This window comes from Rhinopithecus roxellana, chromosome 17 (assembly GCF_007565055.1).
Source record: "Rhinopithecus roxellana isolate Shanxi Qingling chromosome 17, ASM756505v1, whole genome shotgun sequence".
Classification (NCBI taxonomy): Eukaryota; Metazoa; Chordata; class Mammalia; order Primates; family Cercopithecidae; genus Rhinopithecus; species Rhinopithecus roxellana.
Window position 1 is genome coordinate 105110898 of NC_044565.1, and position 10871 is coordinate 105121768.

Below are 10871 nucleotides of genomic sequence, written 5' to 3' on the forward strand. Positions count from 1 at the left end.
ACAGATTGTGCAACTGAAGAGTCCATGCCCTCAAACTGTATGGAGTAGATGGCTCATTTTGCCACCTGGAGAACAGTGAGTGTGCCTGGCCTTGACAACTCTGTGCCTCTTGGGGTCACCCTCAAGAGAGGCTCTTGTCAGGCTCACAGAAGCCTGCGTGATGGTGGCCAAAGCATTCCAACTTGAAATATGGGAGAGACGAGTTAGAACTCTGACCCCTAGAGAGGTGAAAACCACGACCCAGGCATGCTGGGTGCTGCTGTGCCTAGATTCCCCACTGCTGAGGAATGGGGAGGGTTCCTCTGGCAATCCTGGCAAGGGATGGACCCAAACCTATTGGACCAGATAGAGGTCTTGGAGGCCACAGCACAGATTATGATGGGGACTTTCCTGTGAGAGGAGAAAGGAAGAGTTTCAACAGAGCCCGCCGGGGAGCTCTGGGGTTTCAGTAACACTCAACGTGTTCCTTAGGTCAAAATTTTTGGGCGAGTAGGAAAGCCCACCTTGTGGGGAAGAGGAAAGACAAGAAACTGGAGTAAAACAACCTAAGTCCATGTTTCTGCTCAACCAACTAGTTGAGTGACTTCAATAGTTGTCCATTGATCATATATACCACAGTTGACTGAGCCATTCTCCTATTGATGGACATCCTAGGCTCTTTCCTGTGTGAGACTTTTACAAGCTTCTAGGAGCATATGTGTACAAGTATTTTTATTTTTATTTCTCTTGGATAAATACAGAAATGGAATTGCTGGGTCATAATGTATGTTTATGTATAGTTTCTTTGTTTTTAGCATTTTTATTGTGGTAAATTACACATAACATAAAATTTACCATTTTAACTATTTTTACATTGTACAATCCAGTGGCATTTAGTACATTACCACGCCCGGCTAATTTTTGTATATCTCCTGACCTCAAGTGATGATTCACCCGCTTCAGCCTCCTAAAGTGCTGGGATTACAGGCATAAGCCACCGCGCCTGGCTTTTTTTTTTTTTTTTTTTTTTTGTGGTAAAATATACAGAACATAAAATTTACCATTTTAACCCTTTTTAAGTGTGTGATTCAGTGGCATTAAATACATTTACATTGTTGTACAACCATCTCCACGATTCATCTCTGCAACTTTTTTCTCATCTCAACCGAAACCCCTTACCGGTTGAACAATAACTCTCCATTCCCTCCTCCCTCAAGCCCAATGACCACTATTTTACCTTCTAGCTCTACAAATTTGACTATTCTAAATATTCATAAAAGTGGAATCATACAATATTTGTCCTTTTGTGTATGGTTTATTTCACTTAGCATAATATTTTTAAGGTTTATTTATGTTGTAACATCTATCAAAACATTTCTTCTTCAGGCTGAATAATATTTCTTTTTTTTTTTTTTTTTTTTTTTTTTTTTTTTTTTTTTTTTTTGAGACGGAGTCTCGCTCTGTCGCCCAGGCTGGAGTGCAGTGGCCAGATCTCAGCTCACTGCAAGCTCCGCCTCCCGGGTTTACGCCATTCTCCTGCCTCAGCCTCCGGAGTAGCTGGGACTACAGGCACCCGCCATCTCGCCCGGCTAGTTTTTTGTATTTTTTAGTAGAGACGGGGTCTCACCGTGTTAGCCAGGATGGTCTCGATCTCCTGACCTCGTGATCCGCCCGTCTCGGCCTCCCAAAGTGCTGGGATTACAGGCTTGAGCCACCGCGCCCGGCTAATATTTCATTATATGCGATACTACGTTTGGTTTATACATTCATCTGTCAATAGACGCTGGGTTGTTTTCATCTTTTAGTTATTGTGAATAATGTTGCTACATCAGTGTACAAATATCTGTTTGAGTCCCTGCTTTCAGTACTCTTGGGTGTAGATCTAAAAGTGGAATTCCTGGAAGATATAGTTAATTCTATGTTCAATTTTTTGATAAGCCACCGTACTGTTTTCCACAGCAGCTGTGCCATTTTTATATTCTCACTAACAATACACAAGAGTTCCACATCTTCATCACCACTTGCCATTTTATGTTTTGGTTTGTTGTTGTTGCTGCTGTTTTTATAATAGCCATCCTAATGAAATGAAGCACTCTGTCACTGTAGTTTTGATTTGCGCTTCCCTAATCATTAGTGATGTGAGCATCTTTTTATGGGTTTATCAGCCATTTATATATCTCCTTTGGAGGAATGTCTATCAAGTTCTTTGCCTATTTTTTAAATCCTGTTGCTTGTTTTTTTGTTGTTGAGTTTGGGGAGTTGTTTTATAGTCTGGATATTAACCCATTATCAGATACATGGTTTGTAAATATTTTCTCCCATTTTGTAGCTTGCCTTTTCACTCTCTTGATGGTGTCCTTTGATGCACAAATGTTTTTAATTTTGATAAAGGTCCTATGTTTGGTGGTTGTTTGGGGCTATGTTTTTGAGACAGGGTCTATCTCTGTTGCCCAGATTGGAGTGCAATGATGCGATCATAGCTCACTGCAACCTCAGGCTCCGGGGCTCATGCAATCCTCCTGTCTCAGCCTCCCCAGTAGATGGGACTATAGGCACATGCCACCACTGTCAGCTAATTTTTTTTTTTTTTAATTAGAAATGAGGTCTTGCCATGTTTCCCAGGCTTGTCATGAACTACTGACCTCAAGGGATCTTCCCACCTCAGCCTCCCAAAACACTGGGATTACAGACATGCGCCCCAGAACCCGGCCCCTATGTTTAGTTTTATAAGAAACTATGGAACTGTTTTTCCAAATTAGTTGTGCCACTTTACATTCCCACCAGTAATGTTGAGCATTCCAGTTGCTTTACATCCTCACCAATGCTTCATATTGTCAGTCTTTAATTTTAGCCATTCTACCAGGTGTGTAATAGTATCTCATTGTGTATTTAATTTGCATGTTAATTTGCATTGTATATTTAATTTGAGCATGTCATTAATTGCCAAACTAATGATGTTAAGCAATGTTTTGTGTGTGCTTATTGGTCATCTGTGTATCTTTATAAAATGGTTGTTCAAACCTTTTGCCCATTGTTTTGCTGTTTTTTGTTTGTCTTCTTTTTTGTTTTTGAGTTTTGGTCTTTTTTTTAAATTAGGTAGTAGGAGAGGCTAAAGGCCTTTGGTAAGTCATTGATTTTCTGTTTCTTTATCTGTAGGTAGCAAGTATGAATTCTTCCATGACATCCGGGCTACAAGAAATGCCAAGCTTGGCCACTGCTCACAGTACCTGGGACTGGTAAGAATCCATGCATGCCTTCTCCCATCTGAGACATGTGGGATCCATGCCAGGAAGGATGAGGCACATGCCAGAGGATATGGGGGCTGGGAGGAGGGCACTAACACAAAGTGATTTGAAATGAGGTAGCATTCAATGGCCCCTGGCAAAAAGGAGAAAGAAGACGAGGGAGCTGAAAAATGTCTTCATGGGGAAAGAAGGAGGGAAGACAGGGAGGGAGGGGTAGTCCAACTAGCCCTGGAGCAGGGGAAAATGGAAATCCAGCAGCTCTATAAGCTAAACTGAAATCTCAGCACAGAGCTGGTCTATAAATTTCTCCCAGAGGGACCTTCTGCCTGTGGGGTAAAAGGGAGCATAAACTTCCAGTTCTGTTTGCAGAGACCCCTGAGGAACTGACATTGACCACAGCCAGATGAGAGGCCTTCTCCTCAGCTGCCAAATTCTGCCCAGTGCTGCCTAGCAGGGTCTTAGCTAGGGTAGCTGGCTCCATCCCAGAGCCAACAGCCAATTTCGATTACATTAAGGAGGTAGCATATTGGAGGACCAACAAGTTTTCTTATTTGATACCCTGATCTTAGAACCTAACCCTCCCAGAGATGCAAATCACAACCATGAACAAACGTATTATGATAGAGAATTAAGCTTATAAAGATATATCAGTCAGGGGACAGAAACTATACCAATTATTTAACAGAGACAATGTAATACAGAGAACTGTTAACTAGGTTTACGGTTATTAACTAGATAACTGAAAAGTCAAAAAAACAAATCTGCCGAATCACATAAGTTAGCAACTGCAAGACGCAGCTACCCACTGTTGGGCTGAGAGAACAAAGGAAGAAGTTGAACCACTAAAGCTTAGAAGTTGGAGGAAGAGCCTTCTGCATAATTGAAACTCAGACTTCTGAGGAAGGGCTCCAGCATCTGCACTGGCATCTCTGCTGTGGTCACTTTAAAGCTGGTCCTGCAGGTATTGGGAAAACTGCAGGGCGGATTTGGAAACTGCTAGGAAGGCAGGGCTCAGTGGCTCGCGCCTGTAATCCCAACACTCTGAGAGGCCAAGGTAGGAAGATCGCTTGAGCCTAGGATTTTGAGACCTGCTTGGGCAGCATATTGAGGCCCTATCTCTACAAAAAATTTAAAAATGAGTCCAGTGTGGTGGTGTGCACCTGTAGTCCCAGCTGCTTGGGAGGCTGAGGCAGGAGGATTGCTTGAGCTCAGGAGTTCAAGGTTGCAGTGAGCTGTCATCACACCACTGCACTCCAGCCTGGAGCAACAGAGTGAGACAGCTCCAGAGTGAGATCCCCATCCCTACTAATACTACTACTGCTACTATTACTACTACTACTAATAATAATAATAGTGCCAAGCTTGTGAAACCTGGTCCAAATGGAAAGTGATAGATACTCAACTCTGTCCCTCAGTGGGTGTGAATAAGGACACTTCAAGCCTCATCCCTTGGCCACTCAAGGAACCAGCCTCGGGATGAAGCTGATGCTGTGGGTAGCAGATGGGAGGGATGGAAAGAACCAGGGTCCGTGATGGCGCTGCTGAGTCATGGACTTACTCTCCTCTGGGTTTCCAATTGTGTAAGCCCTCTGTCTTTCTGTTGATTACAGCATTGTTTAACTAAGGCCTCTGCTACTTTGCAGCCAAGAGCATCTTGATAGATTAGGAAAGCAAAAAAGAGGATAAAAAAAGAAACCAGGAAAAGGGATGTGTGGTAGATTAAATAATCCTTCTTGGTTCTTTCAAAAAATCTCCTGTCCTAATTCCTGGAATCTGTGAGTATGTCACCTTACAAAACAAAAGGGGATGTTGCAGATGTGATTAAGTAGTTCGATGAAAAGATTATCCTGGATTATCTGGGTGGGCCCAATGTAATCACAAGGATTAGTTACAGAGGAAATGTGACAACAAAAACAGGGGATGAAATTATGTGTCTTAATGAAGAAGGAAGGCACCCTGTGAGCCAAGAAATGCAGGTGGCTTCTAGAAGGTGGAAAAGGCAAGAGAACAGATTTTCTTCTAGAGTTCTCAGAAATAATGCAGCTCCGACAACACCTTGATTTAGCCCATAAGACCCATTCAGACTTCTGACCTTCAAAACTATAAGACAATACATTTGTGTTGTTTTAAGGCACTAAGTTTGTGATTTTTTCAATTTATTTTATTTTATTTTATTTTTTTGTAGAGATAGCATCTGGCTATATAGCCCAGGCTGGTCTCAAACTCCAGGCCTCAAGCCATCCTTCCTCCCTGGCCTCCCGAATTCTGGGATTACAGGTTCGAGCCACCGTGCTGGGCCTGTGGTAATTTATTATAGCAGCTACAGGAAACTAACACAGCATGGTAATTAGAAAACCCAAAAGAAGATGCCAAGAATAAGTACAAATGTAGCAATAATTAAATAGATATGAAAGAGTTGAATCCAATGACTACTAAACATGTAACATACAGATTAGATTTTTCTAAACTCCAGGTAGGTGCCCTTCATGAAAGGTATATCTAAAACAAAATGATGCAGGGAAACTATACACCTGTTGTCTCAGTTATCTATTGCAGTGTAGCAAACCACCCTCAAAACAATGACTTAGGGCCAGCCACAGTGGCTCATGCCTATAATCCCAGCATTTTGGGAGGCCAAGGTGGGTGGATCATTTGAGGTCAGGCGTTCGAGACCAGCCTGGCTAACATGGTGACATCCTGTCTCTACTAAAAATACAAAATTAGCCGGGCGTGGTGTCATGCGCCTGTAATCCCAGTTACTCGGGAGGCTGAGGCAGGAGAATCACTTGAACCCGGGAGGTGGAGGTTGCAGTGAGCCAAGATTGTGCCCACTGCACTCCAGCCTAGGTGACAGAGTGAGTCTGTCTCAAAAAATAAAACCTTAATGACTTAGGAAGGTGGCTTTAGTGGCCGCATGAACTGCCAGCATGAACCTGACTGCCAAGGAACAAGAGTGCAAAGCTAAGAAACTGAGGCATTTTGAAGAGTTTGAAGACACTTGTCTTCCTTATCTGACCCCCAAAGATGATGAATTCTATCAGCAGTGGCAGATGAAATATCTTAAACTAGGCTGGGCGCGGTGGCTGACGCCTGTAATCCCAGCACTTTGGGAGGCCGAAGCAGGTGGATCACCTGAGGTCAGGTATTTGAGATCAGCTTGGCCAACATGGTGAAACCCCGTCTCTACTAAAAATGCAGAAATTAGCCGGGTGTAGTGGTAGGCACCTGTAATCCCAGCTAAGTGGGAGGCTGAGGCAGGAGAATTGCTTGAAACTGGGAGGCGGAGGTTGCAATGAGCCGAGATAGCACCACTGCACTCCAGCCGGGGCGACGGAGCAAGAACCCGTCTCAAAAAAAAAGAAAAAGAAATATCCTAAACTCATTCTCCAAGAAGCTGGCGGTGTATCTGGGGAGCTCCATAAAGAGGCTCAAGAGGCCGGGCGCGGTGGCTCAAGCCTGTAATCCCGGCACTTTGGGAAGCCAAGGCGGGCGGATCACGAGGTCAGGAGATCAAGACCATCCTGGCTAACACAGTGAAACCCTGTCTCTACTAAAAATATTTTTCAAAAAAATAGCCGGGCGTGGTGGCGGGCACCTGTAGTCCCAGCTACTCGGGAGGCTGAGGCTGGAGAATAGCATGAACCTGGGAGGCAGAGCTTGCAGTGAGCTGAGATCGCGCCACTGCACTCCAGCCTGGGCGACAGAGCAAAGACTCTGTCTCAAAAAAAAAAAAAAAAAAAGAGGCTCAAGAAGCTTTTCTCACCCTGCACAAGCATGGCTGCTTATTTTGCGACCTGGTTAGGATCCAAGGCAAAGATTTGCTCACTCCAGTATCTGCCATCCTCATTGGTAATCCAGGCTGCACCTACAAGTACCTGAACACTAGGTTCTTTATGGTACCATGGCCAGTGAAAGGGTCTAATATAAAATACACCGAGGGTCGGGTGCAGTAACTCATGCCCTGTAATCCCAGCACTTTGGGAGGCCAAGGTGGGCAGATCACTTGAGGCCAGGAGTTCCAGACCAGCCTGGCCAACATGGTGAAACCCTGTCTCCACCAAAATATATATATATATATATATACACACACACATACAAAAATTAGAAATTAGCGTGATGGCATGCACCTGCAGTCCCAGCTACTCGGGAGGCTGAGGCAGGAGGATCGCTTGAACCCAGGAGGCAGAGGCTGCAGTGAGCCAAGATCGTGCCACTGCACTCTAGCCTGGGCAACAAAGTGAGACTCTGTCTCAAAAAATAAAATAAAATACACTGAGGCTGAAATAGCTGCTGCTTGTCAGACCTTCCTCAGGGTCAATGACTACCCGCAGAGAGAAATAATCTAGGCTTTGGAAGGACTTGCTGCCAAAGAGAAGGCTAATGAGGAGGCTGTGCCAGTGTGTTTGGCTGCAGATTTCCCCAGTGGTGGCGTGGGGTCATCCCGTAATGGACAAGATGAAGTGGACATAAAGAGCAGAGCAGCATACAATGTAACTTTGCTGAATTGATGGATCCTCTGAAAATCCCACACCTGAAAGAGAAACCTTATTCTGGCATGTGGAAAATGGCAGTGAGCTGGCATCATGCTGAAAATCTGGTGGGCAGCCCCCGAAGAGGAAAGTGAGGACAACTCTCATCTTGAAGGCAGAGATGCTGATATTTAGCATGTTGGTGTTAAGATCTCATGGGATATAGAGACACCTGGTCTGGCAACACCCCAAGGAGATTGCTACTTCATGCTTGGTAATCTTTGGAGAACCAAAATTATATTGCTACTCTACTGTCTAAATTTAGATTACTGGGTATATATTTTGAATATGTCTTATGAACTAAACTTTTGGAGCATTTTATATTAATAGTGAAACTTCTTTACGAGAACATGTAACTAGGTTTTTCTTTTTTGAGATACTGCTAAATTTTAAAATGTTGCTTTTCTTTTTATTCTAAGTAGTTGTGGAGTTCCTCAAATATGTTAAACAATTTTCAGAATTCTTCATGAAAGCTATTAAAGCATCCAAGTCAACTTATTAGTATAACTTGAAAAAATGCTTCCCTATCTATATACGTTTTTAGTAGTGAGAGAGTTTTGTCTAGTTTTGAATTTAGTTTCTTCTCAAGAACAGCTGACCTTACAACGGGGCCTGTCTCTCAACTTGTCATTTAGTTCTTTCAGAAGCAGTACGTCAGCTGTGGTTAGGCTAACTTAAGCTGTAGAGTTTGTGGGGCTTTGTTCTTTTCTTCTTGCTGTAAGTTTTTATTTTGTTTTTGGACTTTCTACTTGTTTTCCAATATGCAATGTGCAAATGGTATCCTTTTTTACTCAAAGCTTCTCGGGGTTTATTCTTTACTTAGCTCTAGTTCCTGATTCTTTGGGGTTTACTTCACTCCTATCTACCTGGAGAAATCTACTCATATGTTAGTTTTGGAGCCCGGAAGAACCAGGGCTGACGCCCAGTGTTTATAGTAAGAGTTAATTCCCAATTTGGTATTTGTAGAGAGTCCACTGTGTTCCAGGTACTGTGTAAGGTTCCAGGGGAGATATCAGAGGTGGGTAAATATTGGTCCTTGCCTTTGGGAAATTCAGAGTACCGAATAGCTCTTTAAGCCATTTTCTCATTAAGCATTTTCCAAATTTTAGCTCATTGCACGTCAGCTTCAAGGTTTTGGTCAAATCCACGTACTACTTGTATAATTATTTACATACTATTTCTTTTTTTTTTTTTTTTTTTTGAGACGGAGTCTCGCTCTGTCACCCAGGCTGGAGTGCAGTGGCCAGATCTCAGCTCACTGCAAGCTCCGCCTCCCGGGTTCACGCCATTCTCCTGCCTCAGCCTCCCGAGTAGCTGGGACTACAGGCGCCGCCACCTCGCCCGGCTAGTTCTTTGTATTTTTAGTAGAGACGGGGTTTCACCGTGTTAGCCAGGATGGTCTCGATCTCCTGACCTCGTGATCCGCCCATCTTGGCCTCCCAAAGTGCTGGGATTACAGGCTTGAGCCACCGCGCCCGGCCATTTACATACTATTTCTGCCTAGAAAAACTAACTTTTTTATCTTAGAAAAAACTGAATGGCTTAAAGTAACAAGTAAGACAGCTGGACACGTCTCTGCATGTCTCCCCTGGGGTCACTCATGCAGCTATAGTCATCTCAGATGGTCTTACATGGCTGGTGCAGGCTGTTGGTCAACCTTGCCCTCCACATGGTCTCTCATCCTCCAGGACACTAACCCAGGCTTCTGCACATGGTGGGAGCAGCGTTCCAGGTGATGAGATCAGCAGCTGGGAGACCTGGTGAGGACTAGACTCAGATGTCCCATAGCATTAGTTCTGCTGCCTTCTGTATTCACAAGTCACAATGCCAACCATGATTCAACATATGAGGAAGTGGAATTCACATCTTATTAGAACAGTGGCAAAGTCACATGGCAAGGGGTATGGATTCAGGAAGGGAAGGAGTTATTGTGTCATCTTTTTGATCAACTTACCATATCTGGAAAATACTAACACAAAGTGGGTATAGGAATATTAATATCAAAGTTGAAGTCAAGGTGAAAAGAAACTAAGAGGAAATATTTCTTAGAGGTAAAAGAAACACTACAACAAGAAGATAAAATACTCATGAGCATGTTTTCATCTAATGACATATATTCAGAATATGTAAAGCAAAAGTTGTTAAAGAATAAGGAGAGGCTAGGCACAGTGGCTCGCAACTGTGATCCCAGCACTTTGTGATTACAGGGAGGATTGCTTGAGCCCAGGAGTTCGAGACCAGCCTGGGCAACACAGTGAAACCCCATCTCTACCAAAAAAAAAAAAATACAAAAAGTAGCCAGGTGTGGTGATGTGAGCCTATAGTCCCAGCTACAGTGAGGACAGGCAGGAGGATCACATGAGCCCAGAGAGGTTGAGGCTAAGATCGCACCACTGCACTCCAGCCTGGACCACAGAGCAAGACTCGGTCTAAAAAAAAAAAAAAAAAAAAAAAAAAAAAGCCAAACAAAAAACAAACCAGTCTAGAAACTTTTAAACAGACTTGTAAATAACTCAAGTTGAAGGGGTAGCAGGACCAGAACCTAGATTTCCAAATAACCAGTGCAGTTCATGATCTAGCCCTTTTGTTCATATAAAGCTATTTGTTTTAAAACAGTTGCTGAATTCTATGAAAGGGTGAGAAAGTGGGAGAGACAGAAAGGCAGAAACAAAACAAGGTGGGCCAGGAAAGGGATTCACTGGAGCAACTAGTTCAGTGTATGGAAGAATTGAAGGGTCAGATAGTTATTACCAGCCAGGTTCAGCAAAGCCTAGAAGGATCTGCTGGTCTCAGTGACCTGGGCAGGCAAACACCACCCAGGGGAGGCCAGGGCAAGACACCAGCAAGCAGGCCAGATCCTTTGAGCTTGGATCCTAGGGTAGATTCTATTTGCTTCTGATCCTTTAGTGCAGATGAGCTCCTGTGTGCAGAGGAGAGAGGTGGATCCTAGACGCAGGTAAATTCCAGAAACTACAAGGGGCCCAACAGTCAGTATCCAGAAAGATTCCAGACGGTTCCAACTCAACAGTGCCAGAATACTCAACAAGGCAACTGTCTGTTTTCTGAACATTGGAGTCCAGTGGTGCCTGAGCCAGGAGGCCTGCCAATTCAGTAGACT